Below are 19,297 nucleotides of genomic sequence, written 5' to 3'. Positions count from 1 at the left end.
CTTCAAAGCCTCAAGACAATCACACCCTTCCTCGGGTCCCACCGCGCTCAGCCCCGCAGCCCAGCTTTGCCTCACCGACACAGCAAAATAACCCCAAATCACCCCAAGAATGGCGAGGGAGGGAGCTGGGGGCCAGGCAGGGACCCTCCTCCCCTTGTCTGCCTGCACCCATTTACACCCATTTACCAGCAAAACTCTCCCTGCAGGATGCACTTTGGTGGGAGCAAGATTTGTGGGTATGTCTGCACCCAAAATGCAGCAGTACGTGGCACCCTTTAACTGGTGTTCTTCCCAAGCCCATTCACCTTTGCAGAAAAAGGGATTGTCATCCTGCACATGGCACAAAGCAGGACACACGCAGCCCATGGTGGCTGAGAGGGTTATAAGGGAATAAATGCACTGAGCTGGTAAATTCAGCCACCAGCACTTGAAATCAGACAGTGAGTCCCAACTCAAGAAGCGCTCGCTCTCCTCCCTGCCATCACGCCTCACCATCGAGCTATTCAAGCCGTGCCATTGTACCAGCTGTCCCAAGGGTGGCCCACAGCATCTGCCCAGCTTCGGCAGGCACCAAGGCCAACCCTTACGCTTCCCCTGCCTGACCCTCCGACTCAGCTCCAGCCCTTCTGGGGCAGCCCGTGCAATTTGCCATGAGCTGCTGTTAACACTCACGGGCCCACTGACAGTACTGGATTTACTCCAGTTTATGTCAGGAACAGTGAGCTCACCCAGGACATTCGGATTCTTCCCATCCTCCCACCAACCTTATTCATAAACAGCGGTTGGTTTGGTTTTTTTTAAACATTACCGTGAAATGCAGCAAGAGGTCAGCAGACTGCATCATCACACAGACGGTCCAGGAGATGAGACGCGGTGAGCCGGGAGGACAGAGTCAGCCCCTTCCACCGTTCAGCCCCTGGAAACACTTTGAGACAACCAGAGGGTCGGGCTGCTCCAATACAGCTCTCTCACTCCTGGCTCTGGAGCCTTCATCTCACATTCCCCACATCCCTTCAGCCTTTCTAATCACAGGCTTTAGAGTCCCTACATACGTCCGTGAGCAAATATGGATTTGCCTGCACTGCCTACAGATCATAATCTAACTCCACGCACCTTAAAGAAGCTCAGCGCACACTCCACGTTCTTACAGCTGCTTTGATTGCAATTCAGTCTCTAGTACATTACCCTTATTTATAATGCCAGGGCTTCAGCGTGGTGCCTCAGGCACTCTAAAATTATTACAGGGCCCTTTTGACTTGCAATTCCCTTCCATTCAATTCCATTTTTAGTTGTCAGCAGGGACTCCCATTGACCAGCGGTGGAAGCCAACCGTGCGCAGGCAGACAGACGGCGCTACTGCATGTTAAGCCAATCCTATAGAAATTACTTGCACGCGGCTCAACGCGACGGGTCATCTCAGTTTCAATGAGAAACGCCGGGTCTGGAAGAGCAGGTAGCAGAGTGCTCCTGGGTGCAGCTTCCTTGGAGAGATGAGACATCCAAGCTTGGAGCAGCACCGGGGGTGCTCAGCTGCAGCCCCTCGACAGTGCCATCCGTCCGGCTGATGCAGCCATCATTTAAAAAAAAACGGTGAAGGAAAGCGACTTTAACAATCAGAGTTCCGGTGAAATCAAACTTCAATTATTTACCAGATCTCACTTTTGCAGTCACCTTGTTACCAATTGGTCACTGATTTGTTATTAGTTAGAATTAATCATATTTAATTTTAATATTTTAGCAAAATCATATGTATGTTGTATTTTATACATTTAACCCCAACCAGTACCTGCTGTGAAATCCCCTATATAGCCCTGTACCAAGGCCGGAGAAATTGGCTAAGATCATCTAGTAGGAACATTTAGGACTTAGATAACAAGATAAAAGAAAATTAAAATCTGATTATAAAAGAGTTTGGTTTGACTAAAAAGTAGAAGATTGTGAAGCGTAAGTATGGGAGTGTTGAGTTTGAAGTGTAGCCTTAGAAACTTAGGAGCTTAGGAACTGTATAATGTGTAACCATAAGAATTTAAGTATTGTTCAAAATCATTTAACCACAGAAGTTTTGACAAAGATTGGTAGTCTTGTAGTGTTTGTTTTAAAGGCTAAGGAAACCGTTAGGGACACCAGCTTGCTGCTTGGAAACACCTGAGAGGTCAAGAAGCGGACGAGTGAGGAAGACTACGAAAGACCACCAGAGGACTCTAGAAGACCACCAGAGACCTTTAGTGCGCCTGCGTGATGGACATTAACATATGCAAATGATTTCCTGGAAATCTGATGAATATGTAAATGATGTCTTTGTAATCTTATGAATATGCATGAGTAAGTTCAATATAAGGTGTGTTGTTTTGGTGACAGGTGTGCGTGGTTCGTGAGAGGACTCGCCCGCGCACCCGGCCGTCAATAAAGAAGTGTCTGCTTATCTACACTAAATTGGTGTTGATAAGTTTTTATTCCGAGATTTCGGTAACAGTTTTTGGCGACCCAGATGGGACCTCGCTGAGAGAGACCGGAGGAGTCGGGGACTTGATCGGTTCCTGCCGGCACCGAGGATTTCTCGGGGATACCCATCGATCCCCGATCCATAAGGCTCTTTGCGACGTCCCCTGGATTTTGGTAAGACACTTCTTTTCTTTGAAATATTAAGGATAGCTATCCGAGTGGGTTAGAGTCCCACTAAGTGGGGTTAGAGTCCCCCCCGAGTGGGTTAGAGTCCCACCGGTATTGTTTGGGGTTAGAGTCCCCCCGAGTGGGTTAGAGTCCCACCGGTATAGTCTGCCTGTCAGACGCGGCGAAAGCTGCGCAGGGTTGGACTGAAGGATCCTGAAGAAAGTGGAAGCCTAGGCGTCTGCCCGTAAGACATAAGCGAAAGCTATTGCTGGGTTGGACAATTTGGGAGTGGGTTAGAGTCCCACAACTTTTGAAGATTCTGGGTTAGAGTCCCAGCTTCAAAAGCATTTTGGGAGTGGGTTAGAGTCCCACAACTTTTGAAGATTCTGGGTTAGAGTCCCAGCTTCAAAAGCATTTTGGGAGTGGGTTAGAGTCCCACAACTTTTGAAGATTCTGGGTTAGAGTCCCAGCTTCAAAAGCATTTTGGGAGTGGGTTTGAGTCCCAATTAAAAAAAAAAAAAAAAAAAAAAAAAAAAGAATTTTAAGAGTGTATGTGTACCTTTGTGAGATATATTGTGTATTTGGAAGCATTTTGGGTCAGAGTGAAAAGTGTGAGTGTGAGTGTTGTAAGTGATTATATATCATATTGTATAGTGATTTTGTTATAACATTTAAAGTGAATATTTGAATATTTTGTTATCCTGCTGATAAATCTTGCCAGGGGATATTGGTTATGACTCTTGCCTAGGGAAGTTGGCTCAGCCCGTGCCCTAGACGAGTAGGTGGACTCCATTACCTGGCAACAATTGTTATTTGTATACATTTGATATCTGGTGTTTGATATATGCATTTGGTATTTGAAACTTTGTATTTGATGCTTGGCATTTGATTATATATATATTTAATAGATATTTGGTATTGGGTATAAACATAATGGCATTTGCCAAATTATTTAAGAGTAAGAGTATGGGAAATTTGTCCACTGATGGAAAGATACCGAAAACATCTCCATTGGGATGTTTGTTGGCACATTGGGGTGAATTGCATGATGATTTACGTAAAAAATCAAATGATTGGATACTGTAATCATTAGTGGCCTCTGTATACATTGGAGGATCAGGAAAGGTGGCCCGTGAATGGGACACTGAATTATAACACCATTCTGCAGTTAATGTTGTTTTGTAGAAGAGAAGGGAAATGGAGTGAAGTACCATATGTGGATTTATTCTTTTACTTAAGACAGAGACGGGATTGACAGGATGAATGTAAGCTAACTAGTAGAGACAATTTGGTGATGGCTGTGACTTCTGATAATAAGAAAGGGAAGAAATGCTGTCTGGCATGTGATACTGGAAAGGAGTGTTTAAAGAAAATAACTGTTCCCACTGCTCCCAAAGAGGATGAGGGGCCAGAACTGGATATTTCTCCTCCTGGGAGAGGAAGGAATTGGGATGCAGGGTATGGGGAACAGATTGAAGCGCCAGATAGCAGTGGACTAGAGGATGTGGAGGAAGAGCCGTCTAAGGTTGTAATTCATACCCCCGTTTCGCGAAGGACCCGACAACAAGTACAAATGGTAGCTCCCCTGCAGCAGCAGCGAGCACAAACAGTGGCTCTCCTGTGGCAGCAGCGAGCACAAACAGTAGCTCCCCTGCGACAGGGAGTGGGTAATGATGGGCCGGTGTATGTAAAAGTGCCCTTTTCAGTTATGGACTTGATGGCTTGGAAACAGGCAGCTGGAGTGTATAGAGAAGATCCGGAGAGGGTAGGCAGAGTGGTGGATACTATAATTAAAACACAGAATCCAGACTGGAGTGATTTACAGGTGATTCTGGATAATTTGCTGGATGACACAGAGAAGCAGATGGTATTAAAGACCGGCAAAGCACAGGCAGAAGTGGCTGTATTGAGTGGGACAACAGGTGGAACATTAGAGCAGAATTTTCCGTCTGGGGATCCGCAGTGGGATCCAAATAACGTGGAACATAGAGAAAGGCTGAGTCAATATCAGAAATGGATTTTATATGGAGTTAAACATGCTATGCCTAAATCTTTGAATTGGTCTAAATTATACGAGGTGAGACAAGATAAGAATGAATCTCCCTCAGTGTTTCTGGAAAGATTGAAGGAAGCTGCTAGAAAATATACTGATTTAAGAGTAGAAACAGAGGCGGCTCAGATACAGCTGGCTTTGATTTTTATGGGGCAGTCGGCACCAGATATTAGAAAGAAACTTCAGAAGCTAGAAGGAGAGGATTCAAGGAGCCTAAATAAAATGTTGGAAGCAGCGTGGAAAGTATATAACAACAGAGAAAAAGAGGAAAGGAGAAACAGAGAAAATAGATTATTGGCTGTGATGACAGAAACAGCAGGCAGAGGACGAGGTAGAGGCAGAAGACGAGGTGCTTATGGACGGGGAGGATTTATGAACTCTGGCAATCGGAACTTTAACACCCCCTTAGGAGTGAATCAGTGTGCTTTGTGTAGGGAGGAAGGACATTGGAAAAGAGATTGTCCTAAGAACGAGCAGTGTTCAAAGGAAACATTCAGAAAGAGGTAGCCAGAATGATGGTTTTGGATGAATGAAGGGGACCAGAGGGGAACCCAGCTGAGCCTCTGGTTGTAATTAAGCTGGGAGAAAAAGAAGTTAAATTTCTAGTAGATACAGGAGCGACATTCTCGGTATTAAATACTTGTAAAGGAAAAATTGGAACGAAAACAGCAAACATAGTAGGAGCCACAGGGAGGGAGGAAAACAGACCATTCCTGCAACCCCTGGATTTGAAATTTGGAAACAAAATAATTACACATGAATTTTGTATGTACCAGAATGCCCGATACCCTTGTTAGGAAGGGATTTGTTATCCAAACTAAATGCACAAATTGCTTTTGAGGATGGGGAATTTTTTTAAAAATACCTGAGTCAAAAACAGGAGAAATCCTGATGACACAAGAAAAGGTGGAAGAGCAGGAAATTCCACCAGAGGTGGATGCTGCAGTGATCCCTACAGTATGGGAAACAAATATTCCTGGTAAATCAAAATTAGCAGCACCTGTGAAAATAGATTTAAAAGAAGGTGCAGGAACGGTAAAAGTTAAGCAATATCCAATCAAACCAGAAGTTAGGCAGGAATTGAAGAAATTGATTGATAAATTTTTAGAGTATAAAATTTTGGAAGAATGTGAATCTGAATATAATACTCCTATTCTACCAGTTAGAAAACCCTCAGGTGAATATAGGTTAGTGCAAGATTTAAGAGCAGTGAATCAAATAACCAAGAACATATATCCTGTGGTTCCAAATCCTTACACATTGTTAACAGCATTAAAGGAGACTCATTAGTGGTTTACAGTGCTTGATTTGAAAGATGCTTTCTTTTGTATACCCTTGGAAAAGGAAAGCAGAAAGCTGTTTGCTTTTGAGTGGGAAAATCCACAAACTGGACAAAAAATGTAGCTGACATGGACAAGACTACCCCAAGGATTTAAGAACAGCCCGACAATTTTCGGAAACCAGCTGGCAAAGGAGCTTGAAATCTGGAAACAGGAAAACCAAGGCCTGAACATTTACTTCTACAATATGTGGATGACATATTGATTGCTACAGAAGAAAGATTCACCTGCATACAGGTAACCACTGACCTTTTGAACTTTCTAGGACTAACTGGGTATAAGGTATCCAGGAAGAAAGCCCAAATAGCTTGTCAGACTGTAATATATCTGGGCTTTGAGATTTCAAAAGGACAGCGACAACTGAGAAAAGATCGCAAAGAAACTATTTGCAGTACACCTGAACCGAAAAATATCCATGAACTCAGAGCATTTTTGGGAATGGCGGGGTGGTGTCACCTTTGGATTTTGAACTACGGTCTAATAGCTAAACCGTTATATGAGGCCCAAAAGAACTCTTCTTTTGTGTGGGGTCTAGAACAGCAAAGGGCCTTTACAGAGTTAAAACGCGCTTTAATGTCTGCACCTGCCTTAGGCCTCCCTGATTTAACTAAAGATTTTCAGTTGTTCGTCCATGAAAGGCAAAGCCTGGCACTTGGTGTGTTAACCCAGAAGATGGGAAGCTGGAAACGACCAGTCGGTTACTTCTCCAAACAACTGGACACAGTGAGTAAAGGGTGGCCAAATTGTCTTCGAGCAGTAGCTGCTACAGTAATGATCATACAAGAAGCTCGGAAATTGACTTTGGGAAAAACAATAACAGTCTATGTCCCACACATGGTGAAAACTGTTCTAGAACAAAAGGGGGGACACTGGCTATCTCCGAGCAGAATGATGAAGTACCAGGTAATATTAACTCAACAAGATGATGTAATTTTAAAAACAACTAACCTGGCAAATCCAGCTGTGTTTTTAAGTTCCATACAGGAAGAAGGACAATTGGAACATGATTGCCTGGCTGCTATTGAGTATGTTTATTCCAGTCGTGAAGATTTGAAGGATGTACCATTGGAGCGACCGGACTGGGAACTGTATGCGAATGGCAGCAGCTTTGTGGAGCAAGGAGTCCGATACGCTGGGTATGCGGTAACAACAGACACCACAGTTATAGAAGCAGAAGCATTGCCAAGTACCACCTCAGCTCAGAAAGCGGAACTTATTGCTTTGATTTGAGCTTTAGAACTAAGTGAGAAGAAGAAAGCAAATATCTGGACAGATTGAAAGTATGCTTTTGGAGTGGTACATGTCCATGCAGCATTGTGGAAAGAAAGAGGATTATTGTCCTCCCAGGGATCAAATATTAAACACCAAGATGAAATTTTACAATTATTACAAGCAGTTCAGAAACCAGATCAGGTAGCAATCATGCACTGTAAAGCACATCAAATTGGAAACATAAAGGAAATGGCTGGAAATAATTTAGCCGACCGAACGGCAAGAAAGGTAGCAAAGGGACGAGCATTGCAAATGGCATTAATTCCCTCCAAAACAGTAACTCTCCCTAAGGAAGAACCAAAATACTCAGAGGAGGATGATAGGCTAGGTCAAGTATTAAATGCTAAGAAAAACCTAGCCGGATGGTGGGTAACACCTAAAGGACAGGTAGTAGTTCCACCCTTTTTGATGAGAGAAATAATTCAGACAAAGCATCAGGAGTGTCACTGGGGAGCAGAGGCCTTAGTAACTTCCTTACAAAAACCAGTGGTATCCCTCAGAATGTTAGGAATAGCTAAAATAATAACTGCAAAATGTGAAGTATGTTTGAAAAACAATCCAGTGATCAGGAAAAAGGTTCAAATGAGTCGAATAAAATCTGGTACAGAGCCTGGAGATTATTGGCAAGTAGATTTTTCAGAACTACCTAGGCAAAATGGGTATCGGTACATCCTGGTGGGGGTTGATACTTTTTCAGGATGGCCAGAAGCTTTTCCCTGTCGTTCTACACAAGCAAAGGAAGTAGTAAAGTGGTTACTATGAGAAGTAATTCCAAGGTTTGGAGTTCCTATTGGAATTTCTTCTGACAGAGGTCCACACTTTGTTGCAGAAGTAGTCCAAAATGTTAGCAAAATTCTGGGTATCACATGGGATTTGCATACCCCATGGAAGCCACAATCCAGTGGAAAAGTAGAAAAAAAAGGAATTAAACCTTAAAAAGGCAGATAAGTAAAGTTTGTCAAGAGACTAATTTAAAATGGCCTCAAGCGCTTCCATTGGCATTATTGCGAATCAGAGTACAGCCAAAGAGTGGAACCTCAGTCAGTCCTTATGAATTATTGTATGGGAAACCTTATGAATCTCCAGAACCAAACCCGAACATGCATGTAAAAGGAAAACAGGATGTGTATAACTATTTGCTTTCCTTAGGAAAAACTTTGACTGCAGTTCAGAGAGCAGTGGTGTGAAATAGACCATTACCCCTGGAAGTTCCGGTGCATGACTTTCAACCAGGAGACTCTGTCTATGTGAAAACGTGGACTTCCGAACCCCTGCAGGAACGTTGGAAAGGACCCTTCCAGATACTGTTAACCACCTTTACGGCTATTAAAATTGCAGAATCGGATGCTTGGATACACTACACCCGAGTGAAGAAGGCACCTACTCCATGGAAGATTATTAGCCGTGATCCAAAGACTTTAAAACTGACTCTGAAACATGTCTAATTTTTTTGTATCTGTTTGTGGTTGTTCTCTTTATATTAGCTCGGCAGATAACGATGGTGGAAACCCAGACTGATTTGATGATTAGGAACAAAAGACAAGTAGAAACAGAACAACTGATTGGCATTCCTGAAAAAAAAACCGTCTGAAGAAAATGTAATGTTAAGATTGATTAAGAGATTTGCCAGCTTGCAAAATGTTACCCAAATTACTGCTTGTTTGCCGATACCAAGAGCGGTGGGGGAATCTATTCCTTGGGGAATTTTAACTATGAATTTAACTACCCTGGAACATAGAAACAAAACCACCTATTGCAAACAAAGGCCAGGGACTAAATGGTCTGAACAGGTAAAGATCATCAGAAAACAATGGAAATAGATGGGCAGAGAAGAAGATTGCTTGAAATTATTAAATTATCATTTTATACCAGCCTCCTCTATAGGAGACATGTTTACGGTAGGTAGTCCTATGAGAGGAGACATGTTTACGGTAGGTAGTCCTATGGGTTGGTGTTCATATGATGTACGAGTCAAAAGCAATGAAAGCCGGAGCGTCATAGAATGAAAATGTGGTGAGACCAATCAAACCATAGCAGAAAAAACAGTTAGCTGGGGTTCAGTATGGTCTATGACCATATTGTCTCAATTTCAATATATGGCCAAAACTTCTCGGTGCTTTACTTGGGATGGATCAGTTAATACAGCCTGGCCATCAGTAGATGACAGGGGGAGTTCATTATGGGAAAAAGAAAATTTAGTATCTCGGTAAAGATGTGGAAAAAAATGTATTATTGTAGTAATAAAGACCCAGCAATCGAAAGAATTTTTCTTTTAGCTACGACCTTGAAATATGGCTATTTGTGTAGAGGACTCTAAAATGATTTCAAATTAACTAAAACTATTTGAGAAAATATGTCAGAAGATTGGCTAGGAAGAAATTTTTAGTGGATTGGGATAGAATCTGAGCTCTTGGTTATGGTCTATAATCAAAACTCTGTTTCTGTTACTAATTGTCTTTTTGATGATCATGCTACTATATACTTGTCTGAAGAGACAATTTACCAATAGAATTGCAGTCAATCGCATGATCATGAGAGAGATTCCAATTGTTCCACCAGAATGTAGTCCACCACCAGAATATGCCGAAACAAATACTGACTCTCAAAATAGTAGCAGATAAATGACATGTAGATGATGTGAAAGTATTGAAATAATTTTCAACACTTTCAAAGGGGGGAAATGTTACTGATTTGCCATTGATTTGTTATTAGTTAGAATTAATCATATTCAATTTTAATATTTTAGCAAAATTATATGTATGTTGCATTTTATATATTTAACCAATAACCAGTATCTGCTGTGAAATCCCCTGTATAGCCCTGTATCAAGGCCGGAGAAATTGGCTAAAATCATCTAGTAGGAACATTTAGAACTTAGATAACGAGATAAAAGAAGTTAAAATCTGATTATGAAAGAGTTTGGTTTGACTAAAAAGTAGAAAATTGTGAAGCGTAAGTATGGGAGTGTTAAGTTTGAAATGTAGCCTTAGGAACTTAGGAGCTTAGAAAACGTATAATGTGTAACCATAAGAATTTAAGTATTGTTCAAAATCACTTAACCACAGAAGTTTTGACAAAGATTGGTAGTCTCGTAGTGTTTGTTTTAAAGGCTAAGGAAACCGTTAGGGACACCAGCTTGCTGCTTGGAAACACCTGAGAGGTCAAGAAGCGGACGAGTGAGGAAGACTACGAAAGACCACCAGAGGACTCTAGAAGACCACCAGAGACCTTTAGTGCGCCTGCGTGATGGACATTAACATATGCAAATGATTTCCTGGAAATCTGATTAATATGTAAATGACGTCTTTGTAATCTTATGAATATGCATGAGTAAGTTCAATATAAGGTGTGTTGTTTTGGTGACAGGTGTGCGTGGTTCGTGAGAGGACTCGCCCGCGCACCCAGCCGTCAATAAAGAAGGGTCTGCTTATCTACACTAAATTGGTGTTGATAAGTTTTTATTCCGAGATTTCGGTAACATTCTCAAACCCCGCCTCTGCTCCAGGCACACCTCTAGCAGAGCCTCAGTGCTTGCTGTCTTACAAGAAAACCAAAGCTGAAAGCAGTGAGGCTGCCGACAGCAGAATGTGAGAATGAGAATTTCCTCCTTTGGTTGTACGGTGTCATGCATTATAACACAGCTAGCAATGCAAATAGTGACCAGTTTAATCTTTGAAAATGTAACCTTTTGTAATCGAGTCCCTCTGCTTTCTCTGTGCAAGGGTGCAGGGAGGTGGGAGAGGGAAGGAGGTGTGATCCACACCAAGGACTTCAGCCTAATGGCGTGGTTTACATAACTTGCTTCCTACATGCTTTCCTCTCTGACAGCTGTGAAAATATAAATCAAGAAAATGTGAGAGAAAACTCCTCCTTGTTTGGCAAGGTTGTCTGGGTGTGAACGAGTTAATGCGCTGTTGTGGTATTAAGCGCTGCAGTGGTTTACTTTTCCCTGAGACCTGGAGTATGGCCTCTGAAGATGTTATTACAATAGAGTTGTTAGCATGAGAAAAGGTGGTTTTCTCGCCATGGGTTCATTTTGGGCGGATTTGGAAGTCTGTGTGGAGCTGGGGCTAAGGCCAGAGTCAGGGGATGCAAGGAATTTTGCTTGTATGAAAGCGAAAGCTTAGTTAATTTAGACTTGGCATACAGTTTGAATTGTATTGTTACATCTGTTGGACATTGATATGTAGATTTAATGGTCAATAGGATACATGGATGGTCTATTCTTAAAGTATTTGCTTTGCAGAAAAGTCATTTTTGGTTTGACAAGTTGTTAGCCTTTCACATTTTTTAGCACTGTATTTCCAGATTCAATATTTGTGAATTGGTTACGTTTTATGAAATGAAGGGACAGATTTGGACTCCTATTTACATTCTAGTCTGTAATAGCTGGAGTTCCCGAAGCATTGTAAGATGCAGTAAAATAGAGAACGTGTTGGCATTTTTTTGACGGTTGCTAACCTCACTGTTCCCTTTCAAAGCGATTCTGAGCTCTAGACCTGGTGTGAAAGAGCTTGTAGCTCATTATAGTCTTCTTCCTATCTAAGTTAGCTGGATGTACCTTGGAAGAAGTTCTTAACTTGAATCTACTGAGTTACAGCCCTGCGTGTGTGCACAGTATAGCCGAGGAAGAGCGCATGACGTGCTGGAGAGCAGCACGACTCATGAGGGAGGTACGGCTTTTTCTCGGTAGCACGTGGACCAGAGCTGTCAGAGCAACTGAGCTGAGCTTGCTCCTCTGCTGGGGGGTCACTGTGTGACCCAGTTCAAGTCACTTAACCTCCTCATTCTTTAATGAGCGTCCTGTGTAAAGGGTGAAATACTGTGCAGGCATCTGCCAGAGCTACAGTACCTGTCATCTAGTAATGTCCATGTACCTGTGATTCTGAAAAAGAGTAGTACGGCTTCACTACATGTATCTCGATGGCACAGTTTAGTTCTTGATGAACTGGTTTGCTTGCATGTGCTGCTGAGTGCACTGAAGGAAGTGGCAACTTTTTTGTAAGGTAAGAGGAGCAAGAAGCCTGTAGAACTTGAGCTGTGCTCAAAGCTTTCTAGAATCCACCTTCTTATTGCATCGCCTGCTGTCCTGGTACCACTCCCCTGACAGTCCTTCAGCTTCTGTTTCAATGTTTCATTGAGCTCTTGAAGGACTTTTAAAAGCTCTCATGGGACACCGTGCTGGGGGGTTTAGGCGGGTGAATCTCATCACGTTTGTAACGTATCTTGCACAACAGGGCTACAGGCTGTTTGCTCTCGGACGTGAGACAAATCATGTTGTTCAGTTTGGAGGGTCCGAATGGACGGTGCTGCAGGAACCCAGCTATTGTGTGTTCTGGTTGCTGCTTCTTAGGTGTGCTCTCCTTAGTCACACTGAGTTTAGATACCTGTCCCAGGAACCAGATTCCTCCTTAAAGATCTCTGGAGATACTTTGAGATACTAATACTGAAAATCATCAACTGCCTAGAAAGCCTTGACTTTAACCTAGACACTCCATAATGCCTGAAATTAGGCAACAGGAATTCCCCTCACCACCCAGGGTGTGAGCTCAAGTTACCTGCAGTTCAGATCCACCATGGTACATAAGGTTCCCAGTTCCTGCAGGTTCTCTTGGGAGTTAACTGTGACAGGAGTTTGTTTGTTTGAGGATTGCAGCCAAAGCTGTTCAGAGCTGGAAGCAGTCGATTTGCTATGGTGAGACTCTTGTGTTCATTTTGAAAACATTGTAGGCTGACTTCAGGGGTATTTGGGAGCAAGTAGGCTTTTCCAGTAGGAGAGTTATCTGAAGAGCATAATGCTTTAAAAGCAACATACCCCACTTCTCTATGGCTCTCATCTTTCATATGCACTTAACTGATGTGGAAAAATTATTTAAGGTATTTCTAGTGTCTAGGGAGACTGTAATAAGATCAGGGCTGGTATCCTATGTGCCCTTAGCAACATCTAGAAGTAATAAAAAACATTAATTAAAACATTAACGACTTTTAATTGTTTAATGTTTCAGATCTAATGACAAGCCTTTTTTAAATCCTGATTTCTAACTACAGTGCTTCTGTGGAACTCTTAATGCAAATGGCTGGTTAAACTTTATGAAGTGATGATTGATTAACTTCGGGCAGCCACTTTCAGGTACCTGGAAGAAGCTATTTTATTCACCAGGTGCTTAATATTTCCTGGAAATTAAAGCTGTTGAGTTTGCTTCTCATGAGGATTGCTGAAGGTGATATGTTTGCATGTCACTTGCTGCTTTTGCAAATGATCTGTCTTCAGCTGGTTTACCGTGGGGTTTTTTATTGTCCACCACAGGGATTCTGTTTAACTCTGCTGTTCCTGCATTTTGTACCCTGGCTGGAAGCTGTCTCTGAATTTATGGGCCCTATACATTGCTATTAGCAGAGTTGAATGTTTCATAAAAGATCATTTAAAATCTTTCTTCAGCAAACAAATCACTGCTTGTAGACCTGAAGAGGTCCTGATTGCCTTTGACCTCTGCTGCCACCTGGCAATGAGGATGAGAAACTTACCATGTGCTATAGCTGATTTTGACTCCCTGCGTATAAATAGCAGCAGTTCCTGGCAAAAGCTCATGGTCTGCATGTGCCTCTTGTATTGGGAGTATTAGCTTTGCATAGAGATAAATCTGTGAATTGGAAACTTGAAGTCTCCGGGACAAGGACTGGAGTGTGTACCCCCATAAATCCTAAGGCTGTGACCTTGCAGTTTTTCCTTCCTTAAAGAGGAGCCCCTTTTGTTATGAGCTTGGACTTGTATTCCACTTCTTGTTGAAATGCAGGGTTAGGAAGAATTTTTTGGTGTTCAGGGGTGCAGGAAAGAAACTTGCCCATCACTCCCCTAAAGTAGTTCAAGTTGAATGGAGTGTAGTGTTCTGTTTGCTGCCTGGTAAAGGGGATGGGCTCCTGTCTCTTGAGCTAAGAGTACCTATTTTATATTCCTTGTGTTCCCTCCAACCTGATGTGACTGTAGGAAGGTCACTTGATCTGTGTCTCGGCTTGGCTTTTTAAAAAAAGGACTGCCAAAGCTGAGGAGAGGAGGCAGCCTGCAGTCTTTGGGGGAAGCCTTTCTGTGTAGAACAGCCCCTTAGTGTAACCTGGGCAGGGCTTGCCAGTGCTACTGTAACACAGATCAAAGCGAAGCCTGTCTCTCTCTCTGATTAGGTCTCAAATATGTTGTGTGACTTCTTGTTGCAAGCTTGTTAATGCATACAAGTTATCTTTCTGCTCGTTCAGTCTAAATGACTCTCAGTGAAATCTTTGCTGTTCCTTCCTGGCGCAGATGAACGTGGAGTGCCTTTTTCACAAATATTTGATATTCTTCCTCTCTGTGTGCTTCTGCAACTTATTCTCAGCAAGCCAAGCCCTGGGTTCAAGGCTTCCAACTGAACAACACTGCTTTTTGCTTTTCTGTTTAAGTCTAGTCCAGCTTTTGTTTTGAGAAGCTGCTTATCAAGGTCTTGTTGCTGTGCACAGTAAACCTCCCAGTGAACAGCTCTTGATGCTGTTCTCCGGATACCTGTTTGGTCTCAGTGCTGCCTCTTTTCTCACTGTCTCTTGCAGCAGTATCAGTGTGTCGTGATGTAAACCTCACTGTTCTGTCTCCTTGAAAATTCAGGTCTGTTTTTTTGTTGTTGTTGTTGTTGTTGTTTTTTTAATGTGCAGAGTATATTGGAAGCCTTTGGTTAGTTTAGTCTCTGCTCCTGAGTGCTGTACATGCCTGTTTTGTGGCAATTGATGTAGGTGCCAGACATTTGACTTAGCTGGCTGCTTTTAAATTTTAATTTTTAAGCTGCACCGGTAGTGGACACTACACTCGTTAGCATTGCCCATAGCAAGGGCTGCATTAGCTTCATTGGTGTAGAAGCAAACACAAAATACTAAGTATTGGATGTATTTTTTCTGAAATTCTGGAAAGTAACTTGTTCTATTCTCCAACCTGGGTGAAAATGCAGAAAGAAAGAAAGACAATAAAATCTGGATTTGGGGAAAACTTTTGTAATGTGTTGGTAGATTATAAAGGTAATAAAAGCTGCTTTGCCTGTACTGTGGAGGACTGATTCTCTTTAGTCTTCTATGAAAAGTGCTTTTAAAAGAGTTGAATCTGGACTGGTAAGTGTGTCAAGGAGGAAAGAAAGAATCGCAACAACTGGTGTCTTAGCCTCTTGGCTGTAAAAGCAGTGTTCATTCCCCAGTCAGGGATACCTGTGCACAGAGTGGGTTAGTCTGAATCAGAGGACTTTCTCTGCAGTTTGGAGCTGGGTGATAATAGAAAGGTTGTGTGGCCTCTGGCTTATGCACTAAACTCTCCTGGCTTGCTCGAAGGAGCAGAACATTTGGTCTGGCTCTGTTTCTGGAGCAGACTCCAAAACTGGAAAAAAAACCACCCCCAAAAAACAAAACAACAAACCAACCCTCCACCGTATCTTGAGGAATAGCCACGAAAGGTAAAGGTGGTATTGGTAAAGTGGTACAGAAGCAGTTTCTGAAATTTGCTCCTGTACCTGAAATACCTTTCTGGCAAAGCGGCGAAGAATTGATCTTGCCTTCCTCTGTAATGGTGTCTCTCCCTGTGAATCCTCTAGCTTGGTTGAGGAAACTATAAATAATGAAACGATGGGAGCAGGAAGGTAATAAGATATAAAGTACAGTAAGGAGCTTGATAATCTGATAGGGTTAATGTTAGTTACAAAGTGTAACCTGTGACTTATGGCATAGCAGGAGTGATCAGCCCAGGGCCTTGCGTTAATCCTTTAGGCAGTGCAGGTGCTGAGGGTTGCTGGTGGTTGGTGTTTGTATATATATGAGCTTCTTGGTGATTTCCAAAACACCTGTAAAAAAAACCCCTACAGTTTGGCTAGGTTGATACTTTTATTGTAAACCCATGCTTTCCAGTGTAAATAGAAACTCTTTTGAGTCCTGCTTTGGCCCAGAAGTGGTACTGCTGGAGCTGTGCTGGGCCACTGTTTGGCCGTGACTGTAAAATGAAATACGAACAAAGCCTGGGCCATCAGTGTAGCAGCTTCAGCTGCAAAGGAGGGGACTGAGCTGTTGTGGGAACACCAGTGAAGCTGATTACACTGAAAGGAGATTTTATCTTGGAGATAAAAGACAGCCCGGTGTTGGTGGCGTTTCTTGTTCCAGAGCTCTTGTTTTGCTCTACAGCAACCAGCTTTTTCAGCCTTTTACTGATGTTGTAATTAATCCGGCTGCAAATAGGACTGTTGGTTCTCAAATATTTTAAGGTTGTGGAGAGACTTTATTAGTAGTTTTCTGAATTCAGAGGAGCCTGTTTCTGGAGCTCTGTAGCCCATGTTAACTGGGCTGGGAAAAGGCGGTATTGCTTAAGGGGTATCTCTTGCTGCTGTTGTCTTTCAGTGCTGCTGGCTGCTGTTGGAAGCAGAAATTGCTGCAGAGCACTTTAATTACTTAAGTATAGAGAAACTTACCTGTTCACTTCTTTTTAAAATAAGCGCCATCCGGTTTGAGATCTTGCTTGCCTGGCTCCTACCTGTCTTTGGAGGTTTGTAGCCACTGAGTCATGTTTTGCCAGCTCTCACCTCTGCGTGATGGTGGTTTTGATGGTGGTACACCAGGCTGGCCTGGGAAAAGAGTGCGGGAAAGGCTGCAAAGTCTTGTGGCCGACTGACACCCTGGTGATCAGGAGTGCGTGATGCAAGGGCTTGCAGCCCCGTGACATGGCAGGCCACTGTGACTTCACAGATGTGTCCCTTGAGGTCAGCCTCTGATGCAAACCTGAGTGGGTAGGAGTTGTCTTTGCTCTCCAGTTTGAACCTCACTCTGGAGAGGCTCTCTCTCCAGAGAGGAAGCAGCAGGTGGTCCCTCTGTGGCTGACTGTCTGCCTCCTTTATCTTTGTACGAAAAAGCAAAGAAGCTGTGGTTTAGATACTGCAGTACCCTATGCCAGTTGGACTTTCAATGGAAAAAGAAAAGCCTTACGCCAAATGTAGATCAAGTAAGTCTATGTCTGTTTCTCTGCAGTAATTTCTCTTATTTTAATCTTAATGGTAGGGCCTCCAGTTCTTTAGGTTTTTGTCAACTCCTTATGTCTCCTATAAGGCAGAGCATGTGCTACTGGTTATTTTTAGCATGGAAAATTTTAAGAGCCCACATGGTCCCATTTAGTTTTAACTGTGCCAACCTTGTCCAGTTCTCTTTCACCCAGATAGTATTTATTTCCTGAGTGCTGTATCACTAACTATAGGGTTTGCAGGGAGGCATCCCGGCCTTGCTGTTGAAGCTACATTTCCAATTTAGCTGCCTGCTCGTTTGCTCTGTGGTCCTTCAGGACAGCCTTTAATTCCAGCCTGGATTTCCACTGCTTTTGGGGTTTGGAAGTGTAACCTCTCCAGCGCTGGGGCGGAAGGGGAGCGGAGGAGGCAGGGACTGGCAGCAGTGTAGGGTATGTCCCTGCAGAGCACCGGGGCTCAGTCGCTTGGGACTTGTCTCTCTTCTTGTAGAGACTTGAAGCAGCTTGCCCCCAGAACAGACCTCCTTGTGTGTAGAAAGCCCTGAAAATCCGGAGCAAGTGCTTGCTGAAGTCTCCTCTCGAACCTTGAGAGTGAATTATCTGGCTTTTCTCTGAACCTCATGCTGCAAACATTTCTAACCTAATAAGGATGTGTATACTGAAGGGTTGTTTGTCCTGGCTAGGGAAACAAGGTGGCTTAAAACTGCTCTGGGACCCTAATGTGAACAAGTAGAATAAGTTGACTGTCCTTGGCGCTTTTTTTTTTTTTTTTAAGGTAGGCAAGGGTGTGCGTTCATTCTTGTTCTCATCTCCCTGGTCTTTACCAGGAGCTTTCCATAAATCAAGTCAGGATAGAGATTTGGAGAGCTGACTGACCCCTACTCTCCCCTTGCTGTCTTAATCCCATCCTGACCTACCGTGGGGATTATTTAGCAAGTTGGAAAAGTCTCATGTCCTAGCTGCAGCTCTCTGGCCCTGCCTTGACAGAAGGTGTGACATTTAAACCGGATTCCTGACATGCCAGAAAGAAGTGGAAGTGGCTGGCGGTGCGGGGTGAGCGCATACAGTGTGCGAGCTCCGCGCTATTTTTGGTGCGGGACTGCATGGGGCCCTGCGTGTTGGGAAACGGCACTGGGGCATCCAGCCCTTCACACTGGTTCTGGCTCTTACGAGCCGATCGTCTCCGGTCCAAAGCCTCCAGAGCTGCTGCGTTTCTCCAGCTGGCTCCTCCTGCCTGGAGAGTGCGAGGACTGTCGGGCCAGGCTCCCTCCAGTTTGGCAGTGTTTAAAGCCATGTGATTTGACAAGTTGCCACGTTCTGTTCTGCTGCTGGCAGGAGAATCGCAGGCTTTCTTCCCCCCATGTGTTTAAATGATCCTATTGCCCCTGCAGTCCTGAACTGGCTGTCAAATTGGCAGCGGAGAGCGGGTTTTGTCGCTCTTAAACGTGTTGGAAAAGGCACGTGGGCTTTAGGAGCTCTCCTGTGGAGGCAATGGAAGAGAAGTATGTGCTGCATCTTACAACCGTTTGGTTGAGCAGGTTAAAAATCAGTCATCTTCTAGGCATCACGTAAAAAGTGACATTGTGACCAGCGTATCGAAATCAGGCCAATGAAATCTTCCCATCACGTTTACGTTAGGAGATGTTTGTTGGTGTTAGCTGTCCCCTAGCCGACCCGGTGCTTTAGGGTGTCTGCTGGCATCTTGTACAGACCCACCGCCTTTCATCCCTTTCTAGCTGATGGAAGGATGTGGAATTCCCATTTAACACGATCACTGATAGTATAATGCAGCTCTTGCTAAAATTAGTCAAATTAAAAACATGAAATTAAATGAGCTTCACAAGGAGCAGTCAGCTAATCCACCAGTCCTCACTGATCTAAATATCACAGAAGAGTGAAGATCTTTATGTTAAATTATATTAATGTTGAAAATGACTCTTAGAACTGTTTTGTCTGCCAGGCTTTGGGATAGGCCTGGCCCTCTGTGGGGCATCCTGCTACTGCCTTCCTGCGCTGCGG

This window comes from Buteo buteo, unplaced genomic scaffold (genome assembly GCF_964188355.1).
Source record: "Buteo buteo unplaced genomic scaffold, bButBut1.hap1.1 HAP1_SCAFFOLD_270, whole genome shotgun sequence".
NCBI classification, from domain to species: domain Eukaryota; kingdom Metazoa; phylum Chordata; class Aves; order Accipitriformes; family Accipitridae; genus Buteo; species Buteo buteo.
Note: the sequence above shows the minus strand (reverse complement) of the source record.